Source organism: Bubalus bubalis, chromosome 7 (assembly GCF_019923935.1).
Source record: "Bubalus bubalis isolate 160015118507 breed Murrah chromosome 7, NDDB_SH_1, whole genome shotgun sequence".
Taxonomy (NCBI): Eukaryota; Metazoa; Chordata; class Mammalia; order Artiodactyla; family Bovidae; genus Bubalus; species Bubalus bubalis.
Window position 1 is genome coordinate 75752332 of NC_059163.1, and position 27016 is coordinate 75779347.

Sequence of the window (27016 nt, forward strand, 5' to 3'; positions counted from 1 at the left end):
TTAAAGAGAGGATGCTGTGTGCTATTTATCTTTGAAAATTACTTGGTGCCTGAGAAATAGTTCTGGACATGTTGTATGCCCCACATAAATATTTGTATGTTGAAATGAATTAAAATGAATGAAGTATGATTTCACTAAAACTCATGGAATTATCTCCAGGGGATTAGATTAATTTTGCACACCTGTATTTGCTTTAAGATAGTTACTTTTATCATTTACCCTAAAAAATAGAATTAGGATGATTAAAAAAGATTCAATCCAAGCTTGATGGTTTTAGCGGAGACTGAATATTCATTCCTTCACTTACTCCTTCATTATTCCTTCACTAAGTTTATGTCTTTTCCTATTGGGAATAGTGTATATTTTTAAAGTACTTTTCTTAATTGGAGTATAATTGCCTTACAATGTTGCTATTTTCTGCTGTACAACAACATGAATTAACTACATGTGTACCTATATATCCCCTCTTGGTTAAGTTTAGTTTTTAAACAGAGATTTATTTAGCACTTACTATGTGGTAGACATGAAAAATGCAATGGGGAATAAAACACAGAGCCTCATCCAAAGGACTTGCATTCATTCAGAAATTGTACTATAATCCCTTACCAAGTGTATTTCTCCAGTTATTTGCTGAAGGGAGTTCCTGCCGTTATAAAGTATATATAGTGTAATTCAAGGGACACGTAAATCAATAAATCAAAATACAATGTGTTAGACACTATTACTGAAACAGGAATAATAGACAATGGCACTTCTGAAAGGGAGCATATAATTCTATCTGGAGAAGTAAATGAAAGCATCACCATTGAGGTAACATTTTTACTACATTTCAATGACAGGTGAAGAGGGAGACAAGGATAATTCTTGCAGAAACTAATGATAGAAAAATGGAATCTTGATAGATATTATTATATTCATGGAATGAGTAAAGTCCGTATGGCCAGCACCAGGGAATATGTGGAAGAAAGGGAGTAGGAATATAATTTGGTTTTAGATTGTTCAAGGCCAAATTAGTCATACTAAGGAGTTTAAGTTTTATGTAAGAGCATCATGCAAACTTTTAAGAATAATAGTGACGTGAATATCTCTGCTCTTTTTGGTAGATCAATCTGATGACCAAGTGGAAATAGTGAATGTGGGTCGATAATGCAGACAGAAGGCTCCTTAAAGCAATATGGCACAGTTTTAAGTCAGATATAGTGAAAACTGGAACTGACATATTACCAGCAAAGAATGAAGAGAAAGAGGCAGATTTGAGAGACATTTATGACACATATAGAATTGATGTGACTTGGAAATTATTTGGATTGTGAGATAGAGGTAAAAGTGAAGGATAACACAAATATTTGTACATTGGGAAATTAGAAAAAAGGAGGTGCTATTAATGAAGATCAAAAATATAAGAAGTAGAATTAGCAAGGTTAGCAAGATGGGGAGAAAATGTCCATTTGAGATAGAAGCTGAACCTTAGAAACAAATAGTCCTGTGTCCCAACCCCAGCTGGTCAGACTTTGATGTATGATATTTTTATTTAATCTATAAAATGGAAATGCTCATTTTGTCCTTACCCAAAGAGAAGTCTGGCTTTTGTTTCTATCTCTGGAAGGTAACTGCTAAACCTTCAGCTCTCAATAGGAGTGTTGTTCACGGTGGCCCCCTTGATCTACATCTAATAGTGCATGTTAAGAAGGTGACTCATGGTCAGTCCTAAATGAGGTGGATAAATCTGGAGCCCATCATACAGAGGGAAGTCAGTCAGAAAGGGAAAGACAAATACTGTATAGTAATGAATACATATGGAATCTAGAAAGATGGTACCGACTCTCCTACATACAGAGCAGCAAAGGAGACACAGATGTAAAGAACAGACTTTTGGACTCAGTAGGAGGAGGAGAGGGTGGGATGATTTGAGGGAATAGCACTGAAACATATACATTACCATATGTAACACAGATGACCAGTGCAAGTTTGATGCATGAAGCAGGGCACCCAAAGCTGGTGCCTTGTGACAACCCAGAGGGAGGAGGTGGGGAGGGAGGTGCAGGGGGTGGTTCAGGATGTTCAGGATGGAGGGGACACATGTATACCTATGGCTGATTCATACTGGTGTATGGCAAAAACCATCAGAATATTGTAATTATCATCCAATTAAAAAATTATAAAGGTAACTCATGATAGACCCCCTTGGACCACTTGGTATATCAGTCAATCAACATTCCAAGATAATGAGGCCCCAATAAAAATTCTCAAGAATGAAGCTCAGGTGATCTTCTCAGATTGACAATATTTCATGCATCTGGTCAAACATGATTGTTAGCAGGGTAAAGCATCTTAAGGATGCTGGGGGCTAAACCCTCTGAGACCCCACTCTATGGCCCTCTTCCTTTGACTGATTCTAGTTGACATCCTTTTTTTTTTCTGTGATAGTTCATATCTGTGACTATAATAGCTCTCAGTGAATTCTGTGAGGCTTCCTAGGTGACCATTAAACCTGAGGATGATTTTGGGAAACTCCTGAACTTGCAGCTGGCATCAGAAATGAGGGTAGTTTTTAAATGAAATCCTTCCTCTAACTTTGTGTCTGGATCCTAACTCCTCATAGTTGAGGTCAGAAGTTTTGGGCAGACCTGGCAGTCAGAAAGCTGTATCCTTAACCTCATAACTCACATAACTCCAGGCACTAGCAGACTTGTGAAGATTAACTCATATAATCCACAAATGTTTGCACAAACTATAGAGCGGTCATGGTGTGTTGCACTGGAGATAAAGCAATGAAGCAGCCTGTGCCCTCATGGAGCATAGAACCCAGATCAAGTGATGTCAGGTATGTGTGAGGGACTGAATGTTTGTATCCCTCCAAAATTCATATGTTGAAATCCTAATCCAAAATATGATGATATGAGGAGGGGGGGCCTTTAGGAGGTAATTAGGTCATGAGGATAGAGCCATCATGAATGGAACTCAGAGAACACTCTCAATCCATTCTGCCATGGGAGGATACCACAACATATCAGTCTGCAGTCCAGAAGAAGGCCCTCACCAAAACTCAACTGTACTGGCACCTTGATCTCAACTTCCAGCCACCAGACTATGAGAAACAAATTTCTGTTATATTTAACCAAACCAGCCTGTGGTACTTTGTTATAGCAACCTCAGTTCAGTCACTCAGTCATGTCTGACTCTTTGTGACCCCATGGATTGCCAGGCTTCCCTGTTCATCACCAACTACTGAAGCTTGGTCAAACTCATCAGGCTGGTGATACCACCCAATCATCTCATCCTCTGTTGTCCCCTTCTCCTCCTGCCTTCAATCTTGCCCAGCATCAGGGTTTTTTCCAATGAGTCAGTTCGCATCAGGTGACCAAAGTATTGGAGTGTCAGCTTCAGCATCAGTCCTTCCAATGAATATTCAGGACTGATTTCCTGTAGGATGGACTGGTTAGATCTCCTTGCAGTCCAAGGGGCTCTCAAGAGTTTTCTCCAACACCACAGTTCAAAAGCATCAATTCTTCGGTGCTCATATAAATATAAATACTAGTGTCATCATCATCTAGATGGCATTTTGAATTCATGAATATAATGAATTCATATCAAAGGATTTTTAGACAGAGCTCTTGACTCAAGAAACAAAAGGTCTCTTCAAGCTCAAGGGAAAACAAAAGATCCTAGAAGGGAAGAAGTGGATTGTTCCATACATCTTTCTCACCTGTAATTGACAGTCTACGGCTGAAATACACAATCTGAAGTCATCCAAATAACAATTTATTCCCAAGCAGATACGTAACAGAAACCCAAAAATGATGCTTCATTAAAGTATTTGAAGCCAACAGGAGAAACACATGTACCAAGAAAACTCACCACCAAAAGCTAATATGAAGTTATACCTTATTTTTCTAATAAATTATAGCATCACTAGATTAGAATATGTTGCAAGTACAAATACTTCCTTGGCCCCAGGGATCTTGGGAGTGAATATAAACTCTGTTTTTTAACATTCATAATGGGCATGTTGGGACTTCCTGGTGGCTCAGATGGTGAAGAATCCAACTGCAATGAAGGAGACTGGGGTTCGATTCCTGGGTAGGGAAGATCTCTTGGAGAAGGGAGTGGCTTCCCACTCCAGTATTCTTGTCTGGAGAATTCCATGGACAGAGAAGCCTGGCAGGCTACAGTTCACGGGGTCACAAAGAGTTGGACACAACTGAGCAACTAACACATTTACTACTTTCACTTTCAAGGGCCATGTTAGCAAAAACACATTTTCTGAATGTCAAATGAGCTTCTCTGCTTTGAAGCACTTTAGTATCCATTTCTGATCAGTTTATAAATGGCATGCACAAAAATAAAGTATTAGATGTTTCATGCCCAAACACAGTACAATAAAAGGTAAGCCTAGAGAAAGGAAATCATGGGAAAAACTTCAGCTGAAATTGATTTTTGCAGATGACTTGTGACTGGGAAGAAATTTAAATTTGTTAATTTAAACAAACCATGTTGTTCACTCTGGTTTCCTAGCACCCATATTGCAAAATCTTATAATAGGCCTTCAGATGTCCTTATGCAATGGAGAGAGCTAGAAAGATTTTCTTTCTTTAGATAACAAAGCATGTTCTCCAAGTGACTGCTGTGGAAAATATAGTTGGTCTTGCTCTTTCCTCCTTGTCTTCATTTGTTTCTCTATTATTAAATAATATTTTAGCCCCAGTCAACAAATGATCCAAGTATGAAAACACTCTCAGATTTTGTCTTATGTAAAAAAACAAAGCACCTCTTCAAAACTTATGCTTTAGAAAAGAAATTGCTGGAGAACAATACTGGGACAATCTATAAATAAGTAGATGAAACATCTTTGTCATTCCAATAGTATTGGAAAAGGCAATGATAACATATTTTTGAAAAGACTGTGCAATGAAGACTAACTATATTTTCAGCAAACTGAAGCATTATATATGCTAATAAAGACAAAAACACTGAGCATTTCCCATTGTATTCAGCTGTCTCAGTCAGCCCTAAACATTATAATGAGTACAGGAAGAGTGTAGTGAAATGAAGTTCTCTGTTTTGTTTTATGCCTACTACTAAACTTTTCAATTACAGAAATTGTCTTTGTAAGGTTTTCTCTACTGTGTAAACTTATATATCTCAACGCACAGATTGGCTCTATTGAAATTGGACTGGATGATAAAAAGTAGGAAAATATTTAAAAATGCAGAGTATCATTATATTAATATATTTGTTCAAGAAACACTTATAACAGGGGATTGTATTAAATTCTACATTAGGAAGACAATTCAAAAGTGGAGACCTTAAGTACCATAGGGTCAAATCCTTACTAGGAGGTGAGTTCTCGTGGCCTGATTTCATGCCCATAGTTGGAGAACTAGAATCAAAAGTTGCTCAAAATAGCAGTAGTTGCAGCTTGAATAGGTACAGCTCACCACACTGCCAACTTGTATCTTACAGAATTGCTTTTTAGTTTTATTTAAAATATTGTAATATCAAAAGTTCATGTTTTTCTTCACATTTAAAACTTTTTTTTTAAATTTTATTTTATTTTTAAACTTTACATAACTGTATTAGTTTTGCCAATTATCAATATCATTTTAAGGGTTTTTTTTTGTTTATTTGTTTTTTTGGTTTTTTTGAGTATAGTTGAGTATGGTTTATTAAGCTGTGTTTAGTACAGATGCTGGGGCTTGCCCATGGTGCTCTTAATGTACAAGGCCCTGATGTTCTGACAGTTTTTCTGAGCAATGACATCAGGAAGTTTACAGCTAAGTGGATGTTGTACACAAACTCATCATCTGTCATCTTCACATGGCCAACAGCCATTGCCAGAGACAGCACCTTCTTCATCTGGAACTTGATTGTGGACTTCACTTGATCAATTTTGGCCACCATGTTCTCACTGTGGGTCAGCAAGGAAGGCAACTTGTCAGCCTTATTCAGGCCTGGGCCCAGGATTCATGGGATCTGCTTGATCAGAGACTCTGAAGCCAAAAAGGCATATTTCTTGGCAAACTTCTTGATCAGTTTCTTGTTCTTATTGAGTTTCTTCAGCACCTCAATGTCCGTGTAGGGGATATCCACAGCCTTGGCCTCATCACAGTGCTGCTGGTACCCCAAGACACATACGGAGAACTTGGGGTGGGGAGTGGACTTAAGCCTGATGGTGCCCGAGAAGCATTTGTCCTTCTGAGGGTCATAGTTCTTCTGGCTGATCCATCATCTCCAAAATCTTCCAGCATTTATGCTGATTCCTGTGCAGGACTTCCTGCCACGCCTCAAAGAGAGTGTTGTGGGAGACTTTGCTGCTCATGGTTCCTCACACTGCAATAACAGGAAAAGAGCATTTTAAGATTCTTTTATCAGAGTAAGATTCTTTTTTCACACATATCCCTATCCATACCCACATATACCCATAAACAATAGTTTATATGTTTTTGTGGGATATTTTTTGTGAAAGTGTGTTAGTTGCTCAGTCGTGTCCAACTCTTTGTGACCTCATGGACTGTAACCCACCAGGCTCCTCTGTCCATGGGGATTTTCCAGGCAAGAATACTGAAGTGAGTTGCCATTTCATTCTCCAGGGGATCTTCCAGACCCAGGAATCAAACCCGGGTCTCCTGCATTGCAGGCATATTTTTTATAAGCATATTGCAATAATCTTTGATGACCAAACTTAAAATGTTATTAAAACTGATTTTTAATAATTTAAGAAAATTTAAAAAGTAATATTGATACACTTAACCATTGTTTCCTTACTTTTGATTAATTACATTTTATTGAAAAGATATAGTCAACACTTTATTGACAAGGTTTTAAAAAAAGGAAGAAAAGATAAGCAATGGAAAAGGAGGTATTTGTTTTTCCCCAGATCGTTCAGATCTCATATTTACTTTCAGAGGGCACACTGTCAATGGTTTATTGTGTCACCAGAAATAGTTATGCTTTAAAAAATGGATATAATGCATGTGAGGATTTTTTAAAGTTTTTATTTTGAAATAATTTTAGATTTACTGAAAAGTTTCAGATATAGTTCAGAACATTTGTGCATATCTTTTACTAATTTTATCTTATGTTAACAACTTTCAGAAAAATGTAATTATAACTAAAATTTAATATTTGGTTAGTAATAATACTAATAAAATGACATGTTTAAATTTTAGCTATTCGCTGCCCTCAATGTCTTTTTTTTTAGGGATCAGGATACAATTCAAGATCTCGTATTGCTTTTAGTTGCTATATCTCCTTAATCTTCTTCAATCTGGGGGCAGTTTTTTAGTTCTTCTGTTATTTCTTTTGATGAATACAAATCAGTTGTCTTAGAGAATGTATTTCAGTTTGAATTTATCTGATGTTTATCATGATTAGATTGCACTTATATATTTTTCAAGTATATCATATCTGTCTGTGCCATATCAGAGGTACATGATGTGGATTTGTCTTCATATTGATGCTCTGAACTAATGTTATAAAAATTTACTACAGATTTTAGTATTAGTATTCCTGTTTGGAAAATTCCATAGACAGTGGAGCCTGGCAGAACTACGTTCCATGGGGTCGCTAAGAGCCAGACATGACTAAGCATGCATGCCCTAGTATATTACACACAACACTTTGATATCTATTTAACTTTAAGAGCATTCCACTTCAGCATACCACTTTTCTTGATCTCTACATAGTATTCAGTTGCACTGTAGGTCATGACTGGTCTAATCAGTCTACTGTTGAATGTTCAGGTTATTTCTGGTTGGTCATTTTAATTTTAAGTAACTATTAATAGAAAGGATATTATTTTAAGTGTATTTGTGCATGCTTGTGTATCTACATATAACAAATTTATATTAATGGAAATGGAGTTGCTGGGTCAAAGTTGGTGTGCATATTAATTTAGATGACATTGACTAATTTCCTGACAGTTTGCGTTCCCTTCTGAGCCATGTAGTAGAAGGTTTATTTTCTCATGTGCTGGTTGACACTTCTTGGTCTTTGCCAATAAGAGAAAAATGGTACTTTATTATGGCTTTCATTTACATTTCTACTATTATGTCTGTTAACAAACTATTGCAATTTTTGTGAGCTTTTTTCCATTGTTCTTTGCCCATTTTGCTACTGAGTCATTAGCCTTTTTCATATTAAAGAGCTCTTTAAATAATGATATAATTAACCCCTTGTCATCTAGTTGTCAATGTTTTCCTCTGTATTTCATTTGTGTTTTAAATCTTTGTAGGTCTATACTCATGATGGTTTATTGATTCTTATAACGGCTAATGAGCAACATGCTTCTCAGTGAAAGATCTGAAATGGTTTTATCAATTTACCCATAGTTGTAACATCCCTTTCTTTTAAATCAATAAATGATTAAAACCCATCATTGAGTTAAAATGTATAAGATGAATCTAAATGTGTTTTGTGACTTATTTGCTTTAGGTCTGAATAGTCATGGAGTAGAAAAATGAGCAAAAATTTAACAGCTTTTATCTGTTGAATAATTTCACCATTACAGCCACATCCACTTTGGCTCAATTTATTTACTATTGTACTTGGCTCCAGTCTCAAACCTGTGCCTTGGAGTAAAATGGAATAATGAGTATGGGTGGCTCAGCTGGGAAAGAATCTGCCTGCGATGCAGGAGACCTGGGTTCAATCCCTGGGATGGGAAAATCCCCTGCAGAAGGGAACGGCTACCCACTCCAGTATTCTGGCCTGGAGAATTCCATGGATCATATAGTCCATGGGGTTACAAACAGTCCTACATGACTGAGCGACTTTCACTTTCACATCTATACAGTTAAATGTAGAGATATTTATGTATTTTTATTTATATTTAAAACTACAGAAATCATAATCTGACAAATGTGCTCTTATATGGATATCAGATGTTCCCAGCCTGAAAAAGACCAATAATTTTCTCTTGGAAAATATGTACTTAAACTGGACTGCTGGCAATGTTCTCTAAAGTGAAAATGATGACTACTCAAAAAGGATTAAAATATCTTTGCTTTTCTGAGCTTGTGGATGTTCCTATGTCCTTCATTCATCAGGGCTCATTTACTTTTGACATGACAGGTGCCAGATATGGCTGTGCTGGGTGGGTTTCTGAACTTGTGCTGGGTGGGCCAGGAACCATTTGGTTATTGAAAGGAGAGATGTGTTGGAACTGACTAGAGTCATTAAGTTCAACATTGTACAGTGTCTGCATGACATGGGAATGTCCAGCCTTCCCTCATCTCCAGCCGGTACAGCTGGAGTACTTGGCGTGCTCCTGATAAGAGCTCTGGCCCAGGCTTCAGTATATATTTGGAGCTTACATGAGAGAGAGTGCTGTAGCTCTGAATCAGTTGTTCTAAACCTCAGTTGCAAACTTGGGTAAGGGAACTAGTATTTGGTATTAATACTCGAGAGGACAGAGCCTGAAATGTATTCCTTGTATGTAACCCAGAAGGCAGTTGACACTTCCCAGCCATCTCAGAAATTTGGTTAAACTTGTTTTCATGATAAGTGTATGAAATTGTATCTGCTGTGACCTGTGGCAGCAAATATAATTTCCCTATACTTTCTAGGGTTTCATGCAGTTGACATACTCATGCTTCTCTCAGTTCTTACACTGGTGGTTCTGTCCTTGACCCAGAGGTATACACATGCAAAGTCCATTCCTTTCACTGAGATCCAAAAGAAACCCACACCAAGCATTTGTTGAGGCTGTGTTTATATGGGAAGAGGAGTGACATTATGATTGGTCCCATAAAGAGCAATTAACCAAATGATGTATTCATAATAGTCCTATATATATTATATGTTTAAAATTTTCATTTTAAAGACCAGAACCTTAGACTCAGAATGGTTAAGTAAACTAAGGTCATAAGACTAGTAATGTCAGAGCCAATATTAAACCCTGATTCTTCTCATTACCTTATATACTGTCTCTTACAAACATGTGTCTATCTCTAATTGTTATGTTTCATCATAAGAGGATTGAGTAGATAGACATTTGGAGAAGGGAATGGCAACCCACTCCAGTAGGGAGAATCCCTATGGACAGAGGAGCCTGGTGGTCTACAGTTCATGGGGTCGCAGAGAGTTGGATATGACTGAGTGACTAAGCATAGATATACATTATAAAATTAGTTTTGAATAAATATACAAATGCAATAATAATATGATTTATTTCTGTAAGCAATACTGTAACAAACTCTAATGGAAGTCTAAAAGACATCATTTTTAAACTATTAATACATATTCCCTAGGTATGTGTATATGTGATAGCTCCGGGGATAGGTTATGTCTTAAAAATGAAAGAGAAAAAAATAAAGATGAACTAGGTCACCATATAGAGAGAGAAATGTTTGAGTATTTTACCAGTCCAAATCCATTTAATTTATGAAATTTAATATTATTCCAGCTTTAGGTAGAAGCTCTGAATATTAAGTAGCTCAATAAAATATGCCTGTGATTGTCTAGCATCATATTGACTCATGCATCTTTCCTTGTTAAAATATTTAGAAATTTCATCAGTTGAGTACTTTATGTAATTTTCCAAATTTTCTGTCCTTAACTTTTTCTTTGATAAAGTGGTTTTCTCTAGTGTTCCCAAGAAAGTGAACTATTTAATGCTGCAAATTGATTAATATTACAAACAAACACAATTTATATAGCAGTGCACCAGTAAATGGTTCCTGTGCTCGTCCTTGCATAAACAACGTGCTTGTTCTATTAAGGAATTTTACTTTTGTAAACAGAAGGTTCCCTGGGCAATACACAGCTGTTTCTATTGGATGGCAATTAATGTTTTTTTTCCCATTAAAAAGAATGCTTTGCATGTTTAAAAAAGAGATTAGCACAAGGATTCATGATACTTCCTAATTTTAAACCAGCTTTACTGAAACACATTAGATATAGATGAGATAATTGCACAATCCAGGAATATCCAGCAGAAAAATATGTGGCTCTAAAGCATCCTTAGCATGCATCAGAATCACCTAGAATTTCTGTTAAAATATTCAGTCTGTAGTTTAGTAGGTTTGATTTACATGTTTGATTTACATGTTCAGTGATGCTGATGTTGTCGGTCCAGGGATCATACTTTGAAGAACACTGTCTAAAGTAATGATGCTTTCATCTAAACATATCATATGTTATGCATCCAAATGAATGTCTTTAAAATCATATACTTCTTCCAGTAATCTTGCTATGCTCAGTAATCTCTGAAAAATTTCCCACTTGGAATTGCCTTAAGGGTTAGTTCATGAACCAGACATTAACGCTGTTTCCTTTAATAGTCATGCGCAGTCTCCTGCTCTGCCCTCCTCCTCCTCCCCATATTTTGAAACACAGAAATGTTTCAGTGTTATTGAAATATGCATTCCTGATCTTTCTACCCAGTCCTTCCCTCACTCTCCTGCTAGGCCAGCTCAGGTGCTTGGTGTGCTCTCAGTTTGAGCATCTGGGCTTGAAACTAACCAGGCACCTCATTATATGAAGCAGGAAAGAGTACTAAATCACATTTGGGCTCAGGAGCTATCCCACATTGAAGGTCAGGAAGGGCGGCAGTGAGGAGATACCCCTCATCCAAGGTAAGATGCAATGGCTGTGCTTTGCTGGAGCAGCCGTGAAGAGATACCCCACGCCCAAGGTAAGAGAAACCCAAGTAAGACGGTAGGTGTTGCAAGAGGACATCAGAGGGCAAACACACTGAAACCATCCTCACAGAAAACTAGTCAATCTAATCACACTAGGACCACAGCCTTGTCTAACTCAATGAAACTAAGCCATGCCCGTGGGGCAACCCAAGACGGGCGGGTCATGGTGGAGAGATTTGACAGAATGTGGTCCACTGGAGAAGGGAATGGCAAACCACTTCAGTATTCTTGCCTTGAGAACCCCATGAACAGTATGAAAAGGCAAAAATGATAGGATACTGAAAGAGAAACTCCCCAGGTCAGTAGGTGCCCAATATGCTACTGGAGATCAGTGGAGAAATAACTCCAGAAAGAATGAAGGGATGGAACCAAAGCAAAAAGAATACCCAGCTGTGGATGTGACTGGTGATAGAAGCAAGGTCCAATGCTGTAAAGAGCAATATTGCATAGGAAACTGGAATGTCAGGTCCATGAATCAAGGCAAATTGGAAGTGGTCAAACAAGACATGGCAAGAGTGAATGTCGACATTCTAGGAATCAGCAAACTGAAATGGACTGGAACGGGTGAATTTAACTCAGATGACCATTATATCTACTACTGCAGGCAGGAATCCCTCAGAAGAAATGGAGTGGCCATCATGGTCAACAAAAGAGTCCGAAATGCAGTACTTGGATGCAATCTCAAAAACTACAGAATGATCTCTGTTCGTTTCCAAGGCAAACCATTCAATATCACAGTAATCCAAGTCTATGCCCCAACCAGTAACGCTGAAGAAGCTGAAGTTGAACGGTTCTATGAAGACCTACAAGACCTTTTAGAACTAACACCCCAAAAAGATGTCCTTTTCATTATAGGGGACTGGAATGCAAAAGTAGGAAGTCAAGAAACACCTGGAGTAAGAGGCAAATTTGGCCTTGGAATACAGAATGAAGCAGGGCAAAGACTAATAGAGTTTTGCCAAGAAAATGCACTGGTCATAACAAACACCCTCTTCCAACAACACAAGAGAAGACTCTACACATGGACATCACCAGATGGTCAACACCGAAATCAGATTGATTATATCCTTTGCAGTCAAAGATGGAGAAGCTCTATACAGTCAGCAAAAACAAGACCAGGAGCTGACTGTAGCTCAGATCATGAACTCCTTATTGCCAAATTCAGACTGAAATTGAAAGTAGGGAAAACCACTAGACCTTTCAGGTATGACCTAAATCAAATCCCTTATGATTATACAGTGGAAGTGAGAAATAGATTTAAGGGCCTAGATCTGATAGATAGAGTGCCTGATGAACTATGGAATGAGGTTCGTGACATTGTACAGGAGACAGAAATCAAGACCATCCCCATGGAAAAGAAATGCAAAAAAGCAAAATGGCTGTCTGGGGAGGCCTTACAAATAGCTGTGAAAAGAAGAGAAGTGAAAAGCACAGGAGAAAAGGAAAGATATAAACATCTGAATGCAGAGTTCCAAAGAATAGCAAGAAGAGATAAGAAAGCCTTCTTCAGCGATCAATGCAAAGAAATAGAGGAAAACAACAGAATGGGAAAGACTAGGGATCTCTTCAAGAAAATCAGAGATACCAAAGGAACATTTCATGCAAAGATGAGCTGATAAAGGACAGAAATGGTATGGACCTAACAGAAGCAGAAGATATTAAGAAGAGATGGCAAGAATACACAGAAGAACTGTACAGAATAGATCTTCACGACCCAGATAATCACGATGTTGTGATCACTCATCTAGAGCCAGACATCCTGGAATGTGAAGTCAAGTGGGCCTTAGAAAGCATCACTACGAACAAAGCTAGTGGAGGTGATAGAATTCCAGTTGCACTATTCCAAATCCTGAAAGATGATGCTGTGAAAGTGCTGCACTCAATATGCAAGCAAATTTGGAAAACTCAGCAGTGGCCACAGAACTGGAAAAGGTCAGTTTTCATTCCAATCCCAAAGAAAGGCAATGCCAAAGAATGCTCAAACTACCGCACAATTGCACTCATCTCACACACTAGTAAAGTAATGCTCAAAATTCTCCAAGCCAGGCTTCAGCAATATGTGAACCGTGAACTTCCAGATGTTCAAGCTGGTTTTAGAAAAGGCAGAGGCACCAGAGATCAAATTGCCAACATCTGCTGGATCGTAGAAAAAGCAGGAGAGTTCCAGAACAACATCTATTTCTGCTTTATTGACTATGCCAAAGCCTTTGACTGTGTGGATCACAATAAACTGTGGAAAATTCTGAAAGAGATGGGAATATCAAACCACTTAACCTGCCTCTTGAGAAATTTGTATGCAGGTCAGGAAGCAACAGTTAGAACTGGACATGGAACAACAGACTGGTTCCAAATAGGAAAAGGAGTTCATCAAGGCTGTATATTGTCACCCTGTTTATTTAACTTATATGCAGAGTACATCATGAGAAACGCTGGACTGGAAGAAGCACAAGCTGGAATCAAGATTGCCGGGAGAAATCTCAATCACCTCAGATATGCAGATGACACCACCCTTATGGCAGAAAGTGAAGAGGAACTCAAAAGCCTCTTGATGAAAGTGAAAGTGGAGAGTGAAAAAGTTGGTTTAAAGCTCAACATTCAGAAAACGAAGATCATGGCATCTGGTCCCATCACTTCATGGGAAATAGATGGGGAAACAGTGAAAACAGTGTCAGACTTTATTTTTCTGGGCTCCAAAATCACTACAGATGGTGACTGCAGCCATGAAATTAAAAGACTATTACTCCTTGGAAGGAAAGTTATGACCAACCTGGATAGCATATTGAAAAGCAGGGACATTACTTTGCCAACAAAGGTTTGTCTAGTCAAGGCTATGGTTTTTCCTATAGTCATGTATGGATGTGAGAGTTGGACTGTGAAGAAAGCTGAGCACCGAAGAATTGATGCTTTTGAACTGTGGTGTTGGAGAAGACTCTTGAGAGTCCCTTGGACTGCAAGGAGATCCAACCAGTCCATTCTGAAGGAGATCGGCCCTGGGATTTCTTTGGAAAGAAGGATGCTAAAGCTGAAACTCCAGTACTTTGGCCACCTCATGTGAAGAGTTGATTCATTGGAAAAGACCCTGATGCTGGGAGGGATTGGGGGCAGGAGGAGAAGGGGACGACAGAGGATGAGATGGCTGGATGGCATTACTGACTCGATGGACGTGAGTCTGAGTGAACTCTGGGAGTTGGTGATGGACAGGGAGGCCTGGCACACTGCGATTCATGGGGTTGCAAAGAGTCGGACATGACTGAGCAACTGATCTGATCTGATCTGAGCATTCTGATATTCACTTTTGTCATTGGTAAAGCTAACTGCTTTTCATCTAGTTGTAGAACCCCGGAGTGGAACCAGGATGAGAGATTGAATTTAGACATGAAACCCCACCTTGAACCTTGAACCTGGCACTTTGCATGGTTTAAATGGCATTTTAATGGAAAACGGAGGAATCAACCTTCAGTTTTATTTTTAAGTTCCCTTCCCAGTGTCCTATGTCATGCTACCTCTGTACTGTGAGTGAACAATACTTTGAGGTCCCTGTGTTCAATTCACAAATTATTTATTGATGTCCTATCATTGTAAGGTACTATATGAGATTCTTTAAGAGTTACACAGGTGAATTTAACATACTGTGTGTATAAAATGCTTACGTTAGATTAGGGAAGAGAATACTAGCAAAAGTAATGCTAAAAACTTATCCTGCTAGCAGTGTGAGCAAAGAAATCTGAGGAGAAAAGTGAGATCAGTTTATCAACTAATAAGTAAAAGAGAAGATCTCTGTAAGAGGCAGTATTTGAGGTGGACACTGACTGATGGTAGGTCTTTGAAAGGAAGGGGTCGAGTGGGATGCCTAATGTTCAGAGGCAATTGTATAAACAGAGGTAAAGTGCATGTGTCGGATGTGAGGAAGTGATTTTAAGAGAGAAATTTATACAAGCCTCTGTGTAGGGAACACTTCATGCAAAGATGGGCTCAATAAAGGACAAAAGTGGTATGGACCTAACAGAAGCAGAAGATATTAAGAAGAGGTGGCAAGAATACAGAGAAGAACTGTACAAAAAAGATCTTCACAACCCAGATAATCATGATGGTGTGATCACTCACCTAGAGCCAGACATCCTGGAATGTGAAGTCAAGAGGGCCTTAGGAAGCATCACTATGAACAAATCTAGTGGAGAAGGAAATGGCAACCCACTCCAGTGTTCTTGCCTGGAGAATCCCATGGATGGAGAAGCCTGGTAGGCTGCAGTCCATGGGGTCACACAGAGTCGGACACGACTGAAGCAACTTAGCAGCAGCAGCAGCAGTGGAGGTGATGGAATTCCAGTGGAGCTATTTCAAATCCTGGAAGATGATGCTATGAAAGTGCTGCACTCAATATGCCAGCAAATTTGGAAAACTCAGCAGTGGCCACAGGACTGGAAAAGGTCAGTTTGCATTCCAATCCCAAAGAAAGGCAATGCCAAAGAATGCTCAAACTACTGCACAATTGCACTCATGTCACATGCTAATAAAGTAATGCTCAAAATTCTCCAAACCAGGCTTCAGCAATATGTGAACCGTGAACTTCCAGATGTTCAAGCTGGTTTTAGAAAAGGCAGAGGCACCAGAGATCAAATTGCCAACATCTGCTGGATCGTAGAAAAAGCAGGAGAGTTCCAGAACAACATCTATTTCTGCTTTATTGACTATGCCAAAGCCTTTGACTGTGTGGATCACAATAAACTGTGGAAAATTCTGAAAGAGATGGGAATATCAAACCACTTAACCTGCCTCTTGAGAAATTTGTATGCAGGTCAGGAAGCAACAGTTAGAACTGGACATGGAACAACAGACTGGTTCCAAATAGGAAAAGGAGTTCATCAAGGCTGTATATTGTCACCCTGTTTATTTAACTTATATGCAGAGTACATCATGAGAAACGCTGGACTGGAAGAAACACAAGCTGGAATCAAGATTGCCGGGAGAAATCTCAATCACCTCAGATATGCAGATGACACCACCCTTATGGCAGAAAGTGAAGAGGAACTCAAAAGCCTCTTGATGAAAGTGAAAGTGGAGAGTGAAAAAGTTGGTTTAAAGCTCAACATTCAGAAAACGAAGATCATGGCATCTGGTCCCATCACTTCATGGGAAATAGATGGGGAAACAGTGAAAACAGTGTCAGACTTTATTTTTCTGGGCTCCAAAATCACTACAGATGGTGACTGCAGCCATGAAATTAAAAGACTATTACTCCTTGGAAGGAAAGTTATGACCAACCTGGATAGCATATTGAAAAGCAGGGACATTACTTTGCCAACAAAGGTTTGTCTAGTCAAGGCTATGGTTTTTCCTATAGTCATGTATGGATGTGAGAGTTGGACTGTGAAGAAAGCTGAGCACCGAAGAATTGATGCTTTTGAACTGTGGTGTTGGAGAAGACTCTTGAGAGTCCCTTGGACTGCAAGGAGATCCAACCAGTCCATTCTGAAGGAGATCGGCCCTGGGATTTCTTTGGAAAGAAGGATGCTAAAGCTGAAACTCCAGTACTTTGGCCACCTCATGTGAAGAGTTGATTCATTGGAAAAGACCCTGATGCTGGGAGGGATTGGGGGCAGGAGGAGAAGGGGACGACAGAGGATGAGATGGCTGGATGGCATTACTGACTCGATGGACGTGAGTCTGAGTGAACTCTGGGAGTTGGTGATGGACAGGGAGGCCTGGCACACTGCGATTCATGGGGTTGCAAAGAGTCGGACATGACTGAGCAACTGATCTGATCTGATCTGAGCATTCTGATATTCACTTTTGTCATTGGTAAAGCTAACTGCTTTTCATCTAGTTGTAGAACCCCGGAGTGGAACCAGGATGAGAGATTGAATTTAGACATGAAACCCCACCTTGAACCTTGAACCTGGCACTTTGCATGGTTTAAATGGCATTTTAATGGAAAACGGAGGAATCAACCTTCAGTTTTATTTTTAAGTTCCCTTCCCAGTGTCCTATGTCATGCTACCTCTGTACTGTGAGTGAACAATACTTTGAGGTCCCTGTGTTCAATTCACAAATTATTTATTGATGTCCTATCATTGTAAGGTACTATATGAGATTCTTTAAGAGTTACACAGGTGAATTTAACATACTGTGTGTATAAAATGCTTACGTTAGATTAGGGAAGAGAATACTAGCAAAAGTAATGCTAAAAACTTATCCTGCTAGCAGTGTGAGCAAAGAAATCTGAGGAGAAAAGTGAGATCAGTTTATCAACTAATAAGTAAAAGAGAAGATCTCTGTAAGAGGCAGTATTTGAGGTGGACACTGACTGATGGTAGGTCTTTGAAAGGAAGGGGTCGAGTGGGATGCCTAATGTTCAGAGGCAATTGTATAAACAGAGGTAAAGTGCATGTGTCGGATGTGAGGAAGTGATTTTAAGAGAGAAATTTATACAAGCCTCTGTGTAGGGAACACTTCATGCAAAGATGGGCTCAATAAAGGACAAAAGTGGTATGGACCTAACAGAAGCAGAAGATATTAAGAAGAGGTGGCAAGAATACAGAGAAGAACTGTACAAAAAAGATCTTCACAACCCAGATAATCATGATGGTGTGATCACTCACCTAGAGCCAGACATCCTGGAATGTGAAGTCAAGAGGGCCTTAGGAAGCATCACTATGAACAAATCTAGTGGAGAAGGAAATGGCAACCCACTCCAGTGTTCTTGCCTGGAGAATCCCATGGATGGAGAAGCCTGGTAGGCTGCAGTCCATGGGGTCACACAGAGTCGGACACGACTGAAGCAACTTAGCAGCAGCAGCAGCAGTGGAGGTGATGGAATTCCAGTGGAGCTATTTCAAATCCTGGAAGATGATGCTATGAAAGTGCTGCACTCAATATGCCAGCAAATTTGGAAAACTCAGCAGTGGCCACAGGACTGGAAAAGGTCAGTTTGCATTCCAATCCCAAAGAAAGGCAATGCCAAAGAATGCTCAAACTACTGCACAATTGCACTCATGTCACATGCTAATAAAGTAATGCTCAAAATTCTCCAAACCAGGCTTCAGCAATATGTGAACCGTGAACTTCCAGATGTTCAAGCTGGTTTTAAGGCAAAGGAACCAGAGATCAAATTGCCAACATCTGCTGGATCATTAAAAAAGCAAGAGAGTTCCAGAACAACATCTATTTCTGCTTTATTGACTATGCCAAAGCCTTTGACTGTGTGGATCACAATAAACTGTGGAAAATTTTGAAAGAGATGGGAATACCAGACCACCTGATCTACATCCTGAGAAACCTTTATGCAGGTCAGGAAGCAACAGTTAGAACTGGACATGGAACAATAGATTGGTTCCAAATAGGAAAAGGAATACGTCAAGCCTGTATATATTGTCACTCTGCTTATTTAACTTATATACAGAGTACATCATGAGAAACGCTGGGTTGGATGAAGCACAAGCTGGAATCAAGATTGCCAGGAGAAATATCAATAATCTCAGATATGCAGATGACACTACCCTTATGGCAGAAAGTGAAGAAGAACTTGAGAGCCTCTTGATGAAAGTGAAAGAGAAGAGTGAAAAAGTTGGCTTAAAGCTCAACATTTAGAAAACTAAGATTATGGCATCCGATCCCATCACTTCATGGCAAATAGATGGGGAAACAGTGGAAACAGTGGCTGACTTTATTTTTTTGGGCTCCAGAATCACTGCAGATGGTGACTGCAGCCATGAAATTAAAAGACGCTTACTCCTTGGAAGGAAAGTTATGACCAACCTAGACAGCATATTAAAAACCAGAGACATTACTTTGTCAACAAAGGTCCATCTAGTCAAGGCTATGGTTTTTCCAGTAGTCGTGTATGGATGTGAGAGTTGGACCATAAAGAAAGCTGAACGCTGAAGAATTGATGCTTTTGAACTGTGGTGTTGGAGAAGACTCTTGAGAGTCCCTTGGACTGCAAGGAGATCCAACCGGTCCATCCTAAAGGAGATCAGTCCTGGGTGTTCACTGGAAGGACTGATGTTGAAAATGAAACTCCAATACTTTCATCACCTGATTTGAAGAGCTGACTCATTGGAAAAGACCCTGATGCTGGGAAAGATTGAGGGCAGGAGGAGAAGGGGACGACAGAGGATGAGATGGTTGGATGGAATCACCGACTCAAAGAACATGAATTTGCGTAAACTCCAGGCATTGGTGATGGACAGGAAGGCCTGGCGTGCTGCGGTTCATGGGTCTCAAAGAGTTGGACACGACTGAGCAACTGAACTGAACTGAACTGTGTATACATTAAGGCAAAGTAAGAAAGAATAGGGAAAATGTGGTGATAGACAAGGCAATCCTCCACCCACTGCCCACCTGCATGCTCCTGCTGTAAGGAATTCAGTAAAAAGCCTCCACCTGTCTACACCTTCAAAGCCTGACTCAGCTTCAGAGAATCACCTTGTCCAGGATGACACTGAGGCCCTAGATAAGTGTGTGGCTTTATATGAAAGTGAGATTATTTAAGCGTTATGAGGGATGCTCTGATGGACATTATTCTCTTGAGAGCTCTCTGCTGAGTTGGCTTTGCTGCTCCACCCTTTGACTTCTTCCTCAGCTCTGTCCTCCTTCCTTTTGTTTTTGTTCAGTCACCAAGTCATGTCTGACTCTTTGTGACCCCATGGACTGCAGCATACCAGACCTCTCTATCCCTCACCATCTCTTGAAGTTTGCCCAAGTTCATGTCCATTGAATTGGTGATGCCATCCAACTATCTCATCCTCCGTTGCCCTCTTCTCCTCCTGCCTTCAATCTTTCCCAGCATCAGGGTCTTTTCCAATGAGTCAGCTCTTTGTATCAGGTAGCCAAAGTATTGGAGTTTCAGCATCAGTCTTTCCAATGAGTATTCAGGGTTGATTTCCTTTAGAATTGACTAGTTTGATCTTCTTGCTGTCCAAGGGATTCTCAAGAATCTTCTCCAGCCCTACAGTTCAAAAGCATAAATTCTTTGGCTGTCTGCCTTCTTTATGGTTTAACTCTCACATCCGTACATGACTACTGGAAAGACCATAGCTTTGAGTATATGGACCTTTGTGGGCAAAGTGATGTCTTTGCTCTTTAATAAGTGTCTAGATTTAATGTAGTAGGTGTTAATCCTTAATACACATCTTGTGAACTGATGCCTGTTGAATTCCAGAGTGAGGTACGTATTCATACTGAGTTCTGTAGACCATCAGGAGTGACTCAAGGCTGTCCTGAGGTCAAGTGACATGATTGGAAATACATTTTAGGAAAACTCATTCAGCAGGAATGTATGTGGAAGAGATTAAAGAAGAGGAAACTGGAGTAGAAACACGGGTAAAAATTTTTGCTCTAAACGAAAAGGATGCAATGAAGACCTGGAAGAAGATGTTAAAATGAAAATAGAGGTGAATTTGAAAGATATTACAAAAAAGGATCCGTAAAACTCAGGAATTGATTGGATATTAGAGTTGAGAAGTAAGAAAAGGTGGAATCCAGGTTTTCTCCAAGATTTTAAACTTGATGGAACATGGTATGGCTATTAACAAAAGTAAGGGAGTCAGTGTGTGTGTGTGTGTGTGTGTGTGTGTACACACACATGCACACATGCAATCCAAGGGAGTCAAAGTAGTGAAATGAATTAGGAAGAAATTTCTAATGGTTTATGCCATAAATTCCCATGATTTATGCCTTATGGTATGTTTTTGTAGCTTGCATTTCTACAGACCAGCTCTGCATATGGGAATAAATTTGTCATATAAAAAGACACAACCAGAATTGCAGCATTAACCTTTCCTGAGTCTTAGGTCCTCTCATGTTCATTAATACCCTGTTCATGTTCTACTGGCCTTCCAAAGAAACACATCCTGGATCCAAGATGCTGAATTCCAGAGCTCTGAATGTTGAGTGCAAAACCACCCAATGGTACTGATTTGCCTTTTTAAACATCACATGTACATTTCAGTGTATTATTCCATTCACAGTGTTATGAAACCATCACTGCTGTTTCCCAAACTTTGTTTTTTGAATTGAATTTATTAATTTTAACGGACTTTATTTTTAGAGTGGTTTTAAGTTTATAACAAAACTGAATGGGAAGCATAAAAAGTACATATATTTCCTCTCCCCACATATGCATGGCCTCCCCTACCATCACCATCCCACACCAGAGTGGTTACAGTCTGTAAACCAACACTGACACATTATTATCCATAGTTTACATTAAGTTCCACTCTTGGTCTATGAGTTTTGACAAGTGTATAATGATACATATCCACCATTATAGTATCTTACAGAGTAGTTTTACTGCCCTAAAATCCTCTGTGCTCCATCTGTTTATTCTTCCTTCTCCCAATGACCTCTGCTAATTACTTTTTTTTTTCCTCTCACTGTTTCCATGTGTGTGTGCTCAGTCATGTCTGACTGTTTGTGAGGCCCTGGACTGTAGCCCACCAAGGGGTCACAAATTCTGTTCATGGAATTTTCTAGGCAAGAATACTGGAGTGGGTTGCCATTTCCTGTGTCAGGAGATCTTCCTGACCCATGGATCAAACCCACGTCTTCTGTCTCCAGCACTGGCAGGCAGATTCTTTACCACTGCACCACTTGGGAAGCCCACTGTTTTCATAGCTTTGCCTTTTTCAGAAAGTCATATAGTCTGAATCATATAGTATGTGGTATGTAACCTCTCCAGATTGGCTCTTTTAACTTTTAATGCAAACCCACCCAATGGTACTGATTTGCCTTTTTAAACATCACATGTACATTTCAGTGCATTATTCTGTTCACAGTGTTATGAAACCGTCACTGCTATTTCCCAAACTTTGTTTTTTGAATTGAATTTATTAATTTTAATGGACTTTATTTTTAAAGTGGATTTAAGTTTATAACAAAACTGAATGGAAAGCATAAAAAGTACATATATTTCTTCTCCCCACATATGTATGGCCTCCCCTACCATCATCATCCCACACTTTAAAAACTTTAACTTTTTAACCTCTCCAGATTGGCTCTTTTAATGTAATAGGCATTTAAGTTTCCTCCATGTCTTTTGTGTCTTTTAGTTCATTTTCTTTTAAGCACTGTCTAATATTCCATTGTATGAATGTATGACAATTCATTTATTCACTCATCTGGTGAAGGACTTCTTGATTGCTTCCAGGTATTGACGATTACAAATAGAGCTGCTGTAAACATCTGTGTCCAGGTTTTTCTGTGGTCATAAGTTTTCAACTCATTTGGATAAATATCAATGAATACAATTGCTAGTTCTTATGGTAAGGGTATGTTTAGTTTTGCAAAAAAGAGGTAAACTGCCTTCCAGAATGGCTGTACTACCATTTTGCATTCCCACAATGAATGGGAATTCCTATTGCTCTTCATCCTTACCAGCATTTGATGTTGTCAGTGTTTTGAATTTTAGCCATTCTGATAGGTGTATAGTTGTTTTAACTTGCAGTTATTTGATGATATATGATGTTGTTCATCTTTTCTTGTGCTTATTTACCATCTGTATATCTTCTTCGTTTCAATGTCTATCTCAGATCTTTTGTTCATTTTTAAATGGAATTATTTATTATTATTATTGTGGTGTTTTAAAATTTGTACATTTAGATACTATCTCTTAATCACATATGTATTTTACAAATATTTCTCCTAGTGTATGACTTGGAACATACAGCATCTTCTTCATCCACAAATAGAGACTCTAATCATTATTCAAAAGCTTTCCATCTCCTGGGAACCTCCAATCTGTATTTTGTTTCTATTAATTTTCTTGTTCTAGGTGTTTCATGTAAATGGAATCATATAATATGTGTTCACTTATATCTGGTTTATTTAACTTATCAAAACATTCTCAAGATTTATTCATGTGGAAGCACGTATCATATCCTTTATATCTATATACATCATATTCTTTTATGCATATATAAATATATACATATAAAATTTTGTTATCTGTTCATCTGTAGATGGACATTTGGATTGTTTCTACCTTTTGGCTTGAAAATAATGTTACAGGGAATAATACTGCAATGAATGTGGAAATGTCTGAGTCCCTCTTTTTAATTCTTTTAATACACACCTAATACACATAACGGTGGAATTGCTGAGTCATGATAATTCTGTGTTTAGCTTTTTGAATAACTACCACCCTGTTTTCCACAGAGACTGCACAATGGTACTGAATTTCTTGTTTACTCGTGTGAAACTTTTATAATACCCTTTCCTCTACTCTGCTGACTCTTGTCAGTGTGGACCCTGAAGGATCATTCTATAGCCTCGAATTTTTCAAAGGCTCGCTCTTGATACTTGTTCTGTTTGTCTCAGAATTAGTTCACAAGAAAGTTGGGGAACAACAGCCTATTTTGAAACCTGCTATTTTTGATCCAGTTAACATTTTGATGCTGCTATTTCAAACTGAGTTTACTTTAATTTTGCATTTAAGAATATAACTTTTAATTACAGTTTATATTTATTTGGTATATTTATTTTCTGCCTGCTCTAAAAGACCTCTACAGTGATGAGGAAAAAGCAATGAACAAATTGAAAAAGTTCTTGCAATTACAGAGCTTATACTGCACTATGAGTCAGAAAATAAACAAAGACCATTTTAGGTTATTGTTGTTGCTTAGTTGCTAAGTCATGTCCTACTGTTTTTTGACCCCATGGACTGTAGCCTGCCAGGTGCCTCTATCCATGAAATTTCCCAGGCAAGAATCTAGAGTAGGTTGCCATTTATTTTTCTCCAGGGGATCTTCTACATCCAGGGATCCATCTCCTGCATTGGCAGGCAGATTCTTTACCACTGAGCCACCAAGGAAGCTCCAATTTTAGGTTGGATTTATACTAAAATGAATGGTGCAATAGAGAGAAACTTAGTAAGAAATTATTATTGATATGGTTGCCAGTAAACACCTATCCAAAGTGACTGTTGAATGAGACTTGAAGTATGAGAGAGAGTTACGCATGTGAAGAAAAGGTGATGGGAGGATACTTTGAGGCATGAAGAGCAGCCAAGCAGAGTCTTCCAGGTAAGAAACATCTTAACATGTTTGAGACACATAAAGCAAAGTGGAGAGAATCACAGTGAATAAGAGGCACAAGAACAGATAGAGGGACACACAAGACTCCATGTAGCATCAAGACTTCAGACTTGGCAGCAGTTTGGAATTGATTCTCAGATCAGGTAGAATGTTTACAGAGGATGATGACCTGATAAAATTCCAATATGGTATGAGTCCTCAGTACTGGTTCCTCTGCATGTGTATTCAGAGTGCCGGCCATGCCCATGATGGTCACACAGGCTGGGACATTCATAAGACAATATCATAGGGCTTAATCTGGCTTTTTTCTCTTCTTTTCCTTGAGAACCGAAAGGTGTTTTAGGGTATTGTTTCTGGAGTAATGCTTAAAAACATTGAAAGTTCATAGCCCTAAAGTTCACTGTATTCTTTCCCCTCAAGACATTTTCCATGAATCTAAGATGCTAGAATCAATTAGGACTGACTCTAAGATGCTAGAATCAAATAAGACCAATCAGATTGTCTTTTTTTTTTTCCCCATGGAAAGGCATTTAATTTAAAATACAACAGTGTATCTATGTCAATCCAAACACCCAATCTATCTCTCCCTCCCTCACCTTTCTCCCCAGTAATTGTAAGTTCCTTCTCTAAGTCTGTGAGTCTGTTTCTGTTTTGTAAATAAGTTCAGTTGTATCTTTTTTTTTTTTTTTTTTTTTTTTTTAGATTTTGCATATACATGACATCATATGATAGTGGTCTTTCTCTATCTGACCTCATTTGGTGTGATAATCTCCTGTTCCATCCATGTTGCTGCAAATGGCATTAGTCCATTCTTTTTAATGTCTGAGTAATATTTCATTGTATAAATGTGCCACATTTTCTTTATTCATTCATCTGTTGATGGGCATGCTTCCATGTCTTGGATATCGTAAACAGTGCTGCGATGACATTGGTGGGGTACAGGTGTTTCTTTCTGAATATGTGCCTAAGAGTGGGATTGCTGGATCACATGGTAGCTCTATTTTTAGATTTTTAAAGAACCTCCACATTGTTCTCCATAATGGCTGTACCAATTTACACTCCCACCAACCATGTATGAGGGTTCCCTTTTGTCCACATCCTCTCCAGCATTTATTGTTTGTACATTCTTTGACAGTGGCCATTCTGACTGGTGTGAATTGACACCTCATTGTAGTTCTTTTTTTTTTTTTTAAGATTTATTTGTTTGTTGTTCTGGTGGGTCTTAGTGGCTGTACATGGACTTTCCCTAGTTGCAGAAAGTGGGGGCTACTCTTTGTTGTGGTGCATGGACCTCTCATTGTGGTGGCTTCCCTTGTTGTGGGACACAGGCTCTAGGTGTGCGAGCTTCAGTAGTTGTGGCATGTGGACTCGATGGGTTTTGGTGCATGGGCATGTGGGATCTTCTCAGACCAGGGATCTAACCAGTGTTCCTTGAATTTCAAGGGAGAATTTTAACCCCTGGACCACCAGGGAAGCCCTTACTGTAGTTTTTATTTGCATTTCTCTAATAATTAGGGATAGTGAGCATCTTTTCATGTGCCTCTTGGCCATCTACTGTCATCTTTGGAGAAATGTGTCTTTAGGTCTCTGTCCACTTTTAATTTTTTTTTTTTTTTAATATGGAGCTGCATGAACTGTTTGTAAATGTTGTAGACTAATCCATTGTCTGTCATATTGTGTAGACAATTTTCTCCCATTCTGTGTGTTGTATTTTCATTTTGTATATGGTTTCCTTTGATGAACAAAAGCTTTTGAGTTTACTTAGGTCTCATTTGTTTATTTTTATTTCCACTACTTTGGAAGACAGATCAAAAAAGATACTGCTGTGATTTTTGTCAGAGAGTGTTCTGCCTATGTTTTCCCCTAAGAATTTTATAGTATCTTGTCTTAAATTTAGATTTTTAATCCATTTTGAGTTTATTTTTTGTATTGTGTTAAAGAATGTACTAATTTCATGTTTTACATGTGTCATGGTCTTCCTAGACCGGGACCTGGAGACTGGAGTCAACAAGAAGAAGGATGCAGGGGACCCAAGTCTCGAGTGAAGCAAGGGTACTTTATTTGTAGAAACGCATGTTTTTATATCTTCAATAAAATGATTACTCAGCCATTAAAAAGAATGAAATTCCACCAGTTGCAACAAAATGGATAGTCCTTTAAGTACAAGGTCACTGAAGGGAGTCACTGAAGGGAATCCAAGCAGGTGTTCTTTTCCGTGATCTTAGTCCTGAGAACTGTGTGCAGCTCTGCTCGTTCCTGTTTTTCAGGAATTGATGAGGAACAGAGAGTCCTTGAGAAATGGCACACAAAGGAAGAAAACATATTGGATCCCTTAAAGTTGAA

The 27016-nt window shown here is 38.8% G+C and overlaps 1 long non-coding RNA gene and 1 pseudogene across 2 annotated transcripts in view; one reads left to right on the forward strand and one right to left on the reverse strand.

The window, feature by feature from the left end:
- LOC123334459 overlaps positions 1-27016 on the forward strand; it is a 244352-nt gene that overhangs the window by 202496 nt on the left and 14840 nt on the right. The window contains exons 3-4 of one of the 2 annotated variants that reach the window (XR_006552329.2): positions 24539-24661; positions 26657-26808. This is a non-coding gene — a long non-coding RNA (uncharacterized LOC123334459). Of the gene's footprint in view, positions 1-24538; positions 24662-26656; positions 26809-27016 lie in introns of those variants that run through there. The other variant, XR_006552330.2, reaches the window with a different exon arrangement.
- Positions 5678-6687, reverse strand: LOC102399036 (annotated as a pseudogene).